Here is a 10,888-nt window from a genome sequence, read left to right as displayed (position 1 = left end):
TTTTATTGCTTATTGTATTTAATTTTACCATGTTATATTTGATTATGGTTTACATCACTGTCACTCTTGATTTAATAGATGACTTTTTAGACTATGTAAACTTCCATGTTATTATTGACATACTCTCTATGATATAAAATGCATTTTAACCTCTTAAAATCTATTATCTAACTGTCTTGTGTAGGGAATTAGGGTCTTATACACCATGTTACGTCTAGGGTCTACTTTGCTCATGTAAAACTTGGTATTCAGGGCACAAGGTTTGAAAAGTTCATAGGATGTCTCATAATCCACGTTGAGTAGAGTTTTGTTTATGAGTGTGAAAAGTTTCACATTTATGAATAAGAAGCTATAAGATGATTAGGGAACTCCACTTCTTTTATTACTATAAGTCATGCGATAGAGTGCAACTATATATATCCTTTCTCCTAATCCTTATCCAATACTCGTCAGGATATGGCCCGTCAAAGAGCATACATTAGGAGGAATGTGACTGAGAATGTCAAACAAGAAGCTTCTTCTCAAGATCCTCAAGTTTTGGTCGATCCTTTTGTCGATAAAATGACTACTGTAGAGTTTAAGGATGCTTTTCAAGTATTGCCTCAATCAATGATGACTCAATCCAATAGGGAGGTTCTGGTCCCATGAAACTTAATGTGGATACAACGACATTTAGAGTAAGCCACTTCACTAGAATGAATCTCCCGGAGTTTCATGGTTGTAAGGTTGAGGAAGATCCTCAAGATTTAATTGATAAAGTGTATAAGGTGTTGATGAACACAGGAGTGACACCGGTGGAAAAGGTAGAATTGGCCTCTTACTAACTTAAGGGTGTTTCTCAAGTATGGTTCAACGAATGGAAGAAAGGGAGGGCAGATGATGCAGGTCGTCTCGATTGGAAAAAGTTTAAGATTGATTTCCTTGATAGGTTCTTTCTCCTTGATATGAGGGAGGAGAAATTACTTGAATTCATCAACCTTCATCAAGGAAACATGAGTATGAAGGAATAGCTTTGATGTTCACACAATTTTCTATGTATGCTTCTGCTATGGTTATCGACCCTAGGGCAAGGATGAGAAAATTTATGTTGGCAGTGTTTGAGATGGTATTAAAAGATTGTCATCCCGCCATGCTTATCAATTATATCGACATTTCTCATCTAATGGTACATGCTCAAGAAATAGAAGAAGAGAAACTTAAGGAAGATCTAGAAAGATAAAATAGGAAAGGACCAGCGATGGTAACTTTTCACATTCAATGTCTGATCGACATAGTCGTTCTAGGTTCAGTGAAAGGTTTTCCAGTCAAGGCTCCTCAAATTCTTTTTCTAGATTCAACACAGATATGATGTGTAACCCTAAACCTCAAATAGGAAATAGTAGTAGATTTTTATTGTCTACTTGTGCTAAGTGTGGAAGGAAACATGAGGGAAAATGTTTATCCCATATGGTTAGGTTCTATCTTGTGGAAAGAATGGACATAAGATAAAATTTTGAACAACACTTACACCTAAGGTAAGAGAAAGTATCCAGCTCCGCCTAGTGGTTCGGGTTCAAGTGCTCCACAGTAAAATAGATTATGCACTCCCGACTCGCCAAGAGCAAGAGGGTTCTCTCGATGTGGTTACCAGTATGTTCAAAGTCTTTCATATAGATATTTATGCTTTGCTTGATCCTGGTACTACATTGTATTTTGTGACGCTATATAAGGATATAAGGTTTGATATTCATTTGGATGTGTTGTTAGACCCATTTTCTGTCTTCACTCCTATCGGTAAATCTATTATGGCTAACAAAGTTTATAGAAATAGCCTTGTTTCCATAGCATGTAGAGTCACTCATTTTGATTTTGTAGAGCTTGATATGTTAGATTTTGATGTCATTCTTGGTATGTATTGGTTATATTCTTGGTATTCTTCTATTGATTGTAGAACATGAGCGGTCAAGTTAAAGTTCTCAAATGAGTCTATCTTAGAGTGGAAAAGAGGAATTGTATGTCAAAAGGTTGGTTTATTTCTTGTCTTAAAGTTAGAAAGACGATTCCTAAGGGTTGCATATACCATTTAGTTTGGTTGAGGGATATGGATTTTGAAACCCCCACTCTTGAGTTGATCCCCATTGTAAATTATTTACGTAAGTTTCCCTGATAATCTAGCCAAAATTCCTTTTGAAAGGGAAAAAACTTTGGTAATACCTTCTCCCACAATTGCAACCTATATCTATTCATCTTTACGAATGGCTTCGGCAGAACTTAAGGAATTGAAAGACCAATTGAAATATATGTTTGATAAGAGTGTCATCCGACCGAGTATATTTCCATTGGGTGCTCTAGTTTTTTTTGTTCGACCGAGTATATTTCCATTGGGTGCTCTAGTTTTTTTGTTCGACCGAGTATATTTCCATTGGTTGCTATAGTTTTTGTTCGAAATAAAGTTGGATTGCTTCGTATATGTATCGATTATAAGGAGCAAGTTACTTCTGCATGATTAACCTCTGATTGGATTATCACTAATTGAGGGTTAATAAAGATGATATTTCAAAAAAAGCTTTTCGAACTCTATTATGGTCATTATAAGTTTTAAATATTTCCTTTTCCTTGACTAATGTTCTGGCTGCATTTATAGACTTGATGAATAGGGCATTCAGGCAACACCTTGAGATGTCTGTGACTGTGTTCATTGATGATATAATGATCTATTCAAGGAGTGAGGACGAGCATACTAATCATTTGAGGATTGTATTAAGAATTCTCAAGGACCAATAATTCTTTGCAAAGTTTCATAAAGGTGAGTTTTCGTTAAAGTTCATGGTTGTTGTTGGTCACATTTTTTACAGGAAAGGATATTGAGGTGTATCCTAAAACAAATATGGTAAATAGTTATCACCTCTATCCCCCATTGAATATTAGAATTTTCTTGGGTTTATCCAGTTACTATAGAAGGTTTGTGGAAGGGTTTTCATCGATTGCCTATCCATTGACAACATTGAACGAAAAGAAAGACAAATTCTTGTGGTCAGAATTTTGTGAAAAGAGTTTTCTAGAATTAAAAGATAGACTTTCTTCCATTGAAGTTTTGACTTTACTGGAAGGAACCGATGGGTTTATTGTTTATTGTGATGATTCAAGAATTGGGTTAGAAGGTGTCCTTATGAAAAATAGGAAATTCATTACATATGACTAAGGACAACCTAAGGTGCACAGAATGAATTATCCTGCCTATGATTTAAAACTTGCGACATTTGTGTTTGCTTTGGAATTTATTTGGAGGCATTACTCATATGGTGTTTATGTCGGTGTCCTTACAAAAAAAAGTTTGCAATATGTGTATAAATTGAAGGATCTAAGTCTTTGCCAAAGAAGTTACTAAATTATTATGCAATGAGTGTTCTATATCACCCCGGTAAACCAAATATAGTGGTGAATGCTCTTATTTGATTGTCAATGCATAGTTTTGCTCATGTAGAGAATAGTAGTTTGAGATGTTCATAGATTGGACCGAATAGGTATCCGATTATTAAACTCCACCAAAGGTGGTGTTGTATTTCAAAGTGGTTCATAATCATCTTTTGTAGTGGATGTGAAAGCCAAGCAAGTTTTTTATCCGAATTTGGTTGAATTGAAGAAAGCGGTGCTTAAAATTTCCAAGGGGGAGATGGGGTGCTAGGTTATCAAGATCATTTTTGTGTTCCCAATGTAGATGATTGAGAGAACCAATATTATGGGGAACTCAGAGTTCTTAATTTTCCAGTCATCTGGGACTCACAAATATGTATCGTGACTTACAAGAGGTGTATTAGTGGAATGGGATGAAAGATGATATCACAGAATTTGTGGCTAATTGTATAAATTGCCAATAAATGTAGGGAGGTTTGTCCCGAGACATCAGTATTCCTATTTGGAAGTGTACAAATATGAATATGGACTTTGTTGTTGTTTTTCCACACACCCGGTGGCAATATGACTCGATACGGGTTATAGTTGATTATGTGATCATTTTCGTCAATGTTTCTTATTTGCCAAAGGACTATGCTAAGTTGTACGTGAGGGAAATTTTTAGGTTGCATCGAATACCCTTGTCCATTATCTCTTATTGTGGTACCCAATTCACATCTCAGTTTTGGAAACCCTTCCAAAAGGGTCTTAATACTCGTGTTACACTTAAATTACTTTTCATCCTCAAACTGATGGGCAAACGGAGCAAACTATCCAAACTTTGGATGATATAATGAGAGCGTATGTACTGACTTTAAAGGTAATTAGGATGATCACTTGCCTTGATTAAATTTGTGTATAATAATATCTATCACTCAAGTATTAGTATGGCTCCGTTTGAGTATCTATATGGTAGGATGTGTAAATCTCCTATAGGTTGGTTTGAAGTGGATGGATTTGCATTGGTAGGTCTCGAGTTGGTTCATTTGGCTATGGATAAAGTTTAAGTTATTATAGAAAGCTTGAAAATGGCTCAAAGTCGACAAAAATCCTATGCCAATGTTAGAAAAAGAGATCTTGAGTTCAATGTTAATGATTAGATCTACTTGAAAATTTAATCCGTGGAGGGTGTAATGAGATTTGAAAAGAAAGGGAAGCTTAGTCCCTGTTATATGGGACCATATCAGATTTCAACATATGTTGGTAAGGTTTTGTATGAACTTGAATTACCTATTGACTTAGCATTGGTGCACCCAGTTTTTTTGTCTATTTATTAAAGAAATGTGTTGGTGATCCGACATATATAGTACCACTGGAGACTCTTGTCATAAAGAATAGACTTTCTTATGAAGAAGTTCCAGTTGAGATCTTATACCAACAAGTTTAGAAGTTGATAATTAAAGATTTTTCTTCAATTCAGGTTCTTTGGAGGAATTCGTTAGTTGAGAGTGCTACTTGTGAGGCTGAGGCCAATATCATATCCATTTATCATCATCTGTTTCCTTCTGTTCGTACACTAGCTTGAGGTATTTAGTTCCTCATGGTTCACTCTTTTGGTTTCACGTGTCTTATATTCCCATGATTCCTCATTTATGCATGTTCATGAAAAACTTGATTTTATAGCAAAATGAGTGAGTTTGATTGAATTTTTCATGTTTATGTGCATTTGAATATAAGTTCCATATATACCTTATGAAATGATGTTTTGAATATGCGTTAAAGCTGGGAGTTGAAGTTTCCTCCTCAAATATGTGCATTTATATAATTGCATTCATGTTGGGATTCTAACTCTAGTTCCTACCTTCCGTGTGTTGTTTTGAATCTCATTCGAGACCAATGTTTTCAAGGGGGAGATATTTTAAAACCTTAGATTAGATAAAGGCTAGAAAGGAGTAAAACAAGCATGTGAAGAACCCAAAATTAGACCATGGAACCCTCCATAGAGCCCTAAACAGGTCGTGTTTAGGACCATAGTTTGTTTGGTTGCTCTGGGTAAGTTCCTAGAACCTGCCCCAGGCATGTTCCTCTAACACGTCGGTCTTAGAAAGAGCTTCTTTCAAAAAATAACTAAATTGGAAAGAACTAATTTGAGATTTGGGAAGTTATGCTTATGTTTTAAGTTCTGGGTCAACTTCAAACGTCCATAACATTTCGTATAAGATGAGTTAGGTAGCCCATAAGACATCAAATAAAAGTTCTTTTAATCCTCTTTCCAACTCCACCAAGTTTGCTAAGTTTTGGATTTGCATGAGGTATATCTTTCCTTATGAAATTAGTCGGTCTAGTTAAGAAAATTTGCCCAAATTAATGAGGGGTATTTTGGTCATTTCCATATCCCATCATCTTAAAACGTTTTAGTAATATTTTAGGGGTAAGAACTGATTTGGGTTTTCACAATCCTAATACTCTTAGGGTTTTGAGAAGAGTTCAAGGAGAGGAAAATAGTTAAAAAGGAAGAAAAATCAAGGTTTTTGCGCAACGAGGATTTGTTTCGCCAAATTAAGGTATGTGTCATAGTATTGGATTTGTTCACCCACACACCAATCATCTAATTTATCTGTAATTTTGTTCTTGTGGTTGAATAAATGGAATTCTTGTAACATCTCGTAAACCTAAATAGCTAGGATTAAACAAATAAAATAAGGATAGTTATTTTTGAAAAGAATAGTAGAAATCTAGAAAATTTCCTTAGTGTAAAAGTAAGTTTTTGGTCATTTTCAAACGACCAAAACTTATAGCTAAGTATTATTTAGGTCCATTACTTTATATGGTTTTAAAACCCTTTAGGAGAGCTTTGAAATGCCGCCGAGTTTGCGTAATTTTTATATCAAATGAACTAGATATGTCTATCGGAAGATGGGTTGTTAGATTGAGGAAAGTCCAATCTGGATTTTAGTAAGGGTGAAGTGGAATTTTCACCCTATTATTTCCTTGTTTTAAGGGTTTATTATGGGTAAAATTAAACCTTAAATCAATTTATAGAAGATTGAATACCCTTAGGGCTTGGGAGAAAAGACAAGAGAAGAACGAGAAAAAAGAAAAGACCAAGATTTCGCCAAGATCGTTGAGTGAGTTTCATCGTGGGTCATCCCTTTAAGGTTTGTGAGATCTTTCTATGATGGATTTTTTAACCTATATAAAAAAAATTAATTCAAATCTATTAGTGTAGATTTAATAATAACATTGAAGTTCTTGATGAACAATCATTGAATTCTTGTTGGTTAAGTTGTAATATACCTTTGGTTGTTTGATTCGTGCTTCCGAGCTGTTTTACGAGTCTAAACTATTGAGTATTTAGTATTTTAGTAATCCTAAGTGTTTGAGGTGATATCCATGGGAGTTTAGAAGGTTTAAAATTTAAATTCGGAGAATAAAAGACATAAATCCCGTCTGACAAGTCCTGGGGCGCCACGCCAGCCAGAGCCCTTCAAGACAGTCTCTGTCCATCAGGCTCTGGAGCACCGCGTCTCTCAGAGACCCAGGGTCACCTGGAGATCCATTTCTGCCCCCTCCCCCCCCCCCCCACATATTTTTATATACGAGTTCTTAAGTGATGTACCTACAATTCCAAGTCGATTCCAACACTCTAGAGTACATCTAAACATCATGAAATCATCTATAACATGATATCTTGATCCTTGAATCCATAATCCAATTTAAGAAAAGTTAAAATCAAAGTCAAAGAAGTTAAGAGTCAAGTACAAATGTTAAGAAGCAAGTCAAAGTGAGTTCTTAAAGTTTTCAAAAGTCTTAACAAACATTTTTACCTTGTTTTAAGGCTCAAGATACATGTTGAGCAAAGAGTAATTTAGTTGAGTTTAAATCTCAAAAAGTTATAAGAGGACTAAGTATTCCCAAAGACTTAAGTTTCTAGTAAAGCAAAGACCAAAGAGTGAGCTCATTTCTCAATAGCTATAAGGCAACTAAGTAGTCCATAAGAGGTACAACTGTTTTCACATTTTGAGAAAGAAAGGAAACTTGACTTCCACAGAGCCTTCGGCCAGTTTTAGAAAATGGGAACTATGATTTCCAAGAGAGATTTTAAAGCTAAGTTTGAGCAATTACCTCAAACCGGAGAAGAAATTGTTTTAAAAACATATGAGCTAAGTATTTTGGGAGTAGTATTGAGCATCGATATGGGGATGCAGGTTCATATGAACTCAAGTCTCCATAAACCATGTAACCAACATGGACAGATAAAGGGTCATACTTTTTAGATGATTCCTTCGTGCTTTATAATATAGACTAGTGGATCCACTTAGTAGTTCAGGTTCTATACCGACAATAAGGTATAGAGAGGTCCTCTTGCAACGTGAAGTAATAAATTGTACCATCGCTTAGGCTCATAGTGATGGTTGGCGGTTAGAATACAGAAACTATAATACTTCCATATATAAGTAAAGTTGAGTTTATTATTGCATTACCTCTAATGAACAAAGTATTTATACTATTTCTACAAGCTTCATGTATATAATGCATGTGTCCTTGCTTCTTTTTATTGAGTTATGACTTCTTTGAGTTGAGTAGAGCCAAGGTAAGTTCATTCTTAATCCTTTCAAGCTTAGTAATTGTTGTTTTTCATTCCAACTCGCATGCTTGTACATTCAATGCACTGATGCCAGTTGGGTTGCATCATCTTATGATGTAGACAGGTAACCAAGATCAGCATCCAGTGCCTCGTTCATCCATTTTGATCATTTAGATTCAATGGTGAGACTCTTTGCATTCCGGAGGACTCTTTAATTATTTTCAGTATTTTGGTTATAGAATGTTGTGGGGTTTGTCCCAGCATTCATCTTAGCATGAGAATATTTCCGGCTTTACATTTGAGTTAAGTTAAGTTTTCCTCTGAGTTAAGTAAGTAACGACAATGGTTCGCTCAAGGCCAGCAATGGTTGTTGCGTGCAGGTCACGTCCAGGGTATAGGCTCCGAGCGTGACAGTTGTTAAAAATTTTCTTGAAGTTTCATTCTTAAATCATTAATGATAAGTTTGATAAGTTCTTAAGATAAATGTTAGGAGTTTGAGGGTTTTTTTAGTAGATTTTTCTGTAGCTATCTTGAGTATTCGAATTTAAGTAAATATGGAAGAAACCAGATTATTCTAGGTGAATTAGGGCCAAAAATCAAAGAAGAAAATTCATCGGAATATTCTGGGAGGAGTTGGGACGGCACACCCCAGATACTCCAGGAGGGCTGGGGTGGTGTGCCAGTAGTGCGCCAAAAAGAGCTCTTTGAAGTTTAGGTGCCCCACGCCAAAAGTGCACCAGGGTCGCCTGGCCCCACCATTTTTCTGTTATTTATTTCGTCTAAGTCCTTTTAAAGTGTAATTTTACTCCCGTTTGATTCTAACTACTTGAAACTACATCTAAACATCTAGAGACCCTTCATAACATGAATCATAACCCTTGAATTTATTTTTGAAATTCATGGTAGAGTTAAGAATAAACTCTTGAGAGTTCTTTCGAGTCATTTTGAGAAGACTATTACAATCCTTTAGAACTTGTTTTAAGACTTGAGTACTTGAGTTTGACGAGAGGATAGTTTAATTTCATTTTTTAAAAATCAATATATTGAAGTATTCCTAAGATTAAATATTTTTACATTTAAAATGATAGGAAACATCACTTTCATTTGATTTCATGAGGAGTTTTCGAGTATAATATCTTTTAAGAGAAACTTTTGAGTAATAATCTCAAAGCTTGAGGATGAGAAAATGGCATATGAGCTGAGTTTGTTTTCTGGAGTAGTATTGAGCACCGATATAAGGACAGGTTCATATAACTCAAGGTCATCATAATCCAATTAGCCAACGTGGATAGAAATGGTCATCCTTTTTAGAGGATTCCTTATTGATATGTAGGCAAAGCTTAGTAGATTCACTTAGTTGAGGAGTTTTATACCCCGACAAGTTATAGAAAAATTTTAGCAGCGTAGGCGAGACCTTGTATCATCATATTGCTCATAGTGATTATTGTTAGTTAGAGAATCTCCTAAATTGAGTTATTTTTGTATATCTATATACAAACTGATTTATTATTGTATTTTTAAATACATTGAGATGTTACCTATTGTTTTAAATGCTTTTATATAAACTACATCTTTAATGTCGTTTTTATACTACATTAAGTTAAGGTTGAGTTGAGTAGAGTTGAGATGAGTGTGTTTCCTACTTCCCAATTTCAAGCTTTAATGTTGTGTTGAGTGTTACCCTTACATGCTCGTACATTAAACGTACTAGTTCTATTTGGACTTCATCATTTCCTGATGTAGATATAGGAGAACAATTTCATCAACAAATGCTTCGTTTATACTACTTGAGTTCTAGAGTTGTTTGGTTAGCCTCCTTGCTTTCGGAGGATCCCTTAATTATTTATTTTTGCTATTCCAAATTTGTTATAATGATCTGGGGTCTTGTCCCGACATCCCTCATAGGATTACAGGTTTCATTGATAGACAACAATATTTTAGGAGTCTTTCTTTCATTTCTCTTCTTAATGTTTTAAAGACCGTGAGTTAAACACTTGTATTCATTTGAGTATTTTGAGTTAGCTGCTTTATTTATATGAATTAAGTTGTTTGTGTGATTCTATTTCAATTAAGTAAGTCTTCCACTGAGTGTTGAGCCAGGCCAAGGGTTCGCTTGAGCTAGTAATGGTTCTCGAGTGTCGGTCATGTCTAGGATGTAGGCTCGGGGCATAAGAGTGTCCCATGAAAGCCTTGACAACCTATGGTGAGGTTGAGGGACCGTGCCCAAGGGGTCATCAAGTGGCCTACGCAGAAGGGGTTTCTCCCGTAGTCACTTGTTAAGGACCATAGATATCTAAACAATCCATGAAGCTTCATATGGATCTAGAAGTCATCGTGAATGGGGTTTATCAGATTTAGGGTTTAGGGTCAACAACAAACAATTACATCTTCTATCACAAAAATGGATTAGAAGGTCCATGACCTACAGATTAAAGTTTTATGAGTCTTCTTTTCAATGCCATCAAATTTTCCTAATTCTAAGCTTTGAGTAAAAAGTTATGTCTGAAATAGTAAAGCCCTTTTAGGGCATAGCGTCTTCACAACCCACTTGACGGGTCGTGGTGCTCTAGACGGGCCTTAAAGGCCTTTGAGAGAGTCAATTTAGCAATTTTATGTCAGGGTAGTCTTAGTCTTTTGTCAATTATTTTAACTCAATATTACATTGTTTTAACCTCTGGCCAAAGTCCAGAATACTGATTTTTACCCCCAAATCATCCAATTGAATTCATTCTCTCAAAGTTCCAAACAACCAAATGTATAAATGTATAAAAAAAATAAAGTTTTATTTTTAATTTGAAAGATGGTTCATTTTAAGTCAATTCACAATTTTATTTAACTTTTAAATGTAGCATATGTCATAAATGTAGTAAAACTTATGCTAACGGTAAAACAATGTCTTTCTTTTTTAAAATATTTTGTTTATCCAAA

This window comes from Solanum lycopersicum, chromosome 10 (assembly GCF_036512215.1).
Source record: "Solanum lycopersicum chromosome 10, SLM_r2.1".
In the NCBI taxonomy this organism is placed as follows: domain Eukaryota; kingdom Viridiplantae; phylum Streptophyta; class Magnoliopsida; order Solanales; family Solanaceae; genus Solanum; species Solanum lycopersicum.
The sequence above is the reverse complement of the archived record's forward strand: the minus strand, read 5'-3'. Positions refer to the sequence as shown.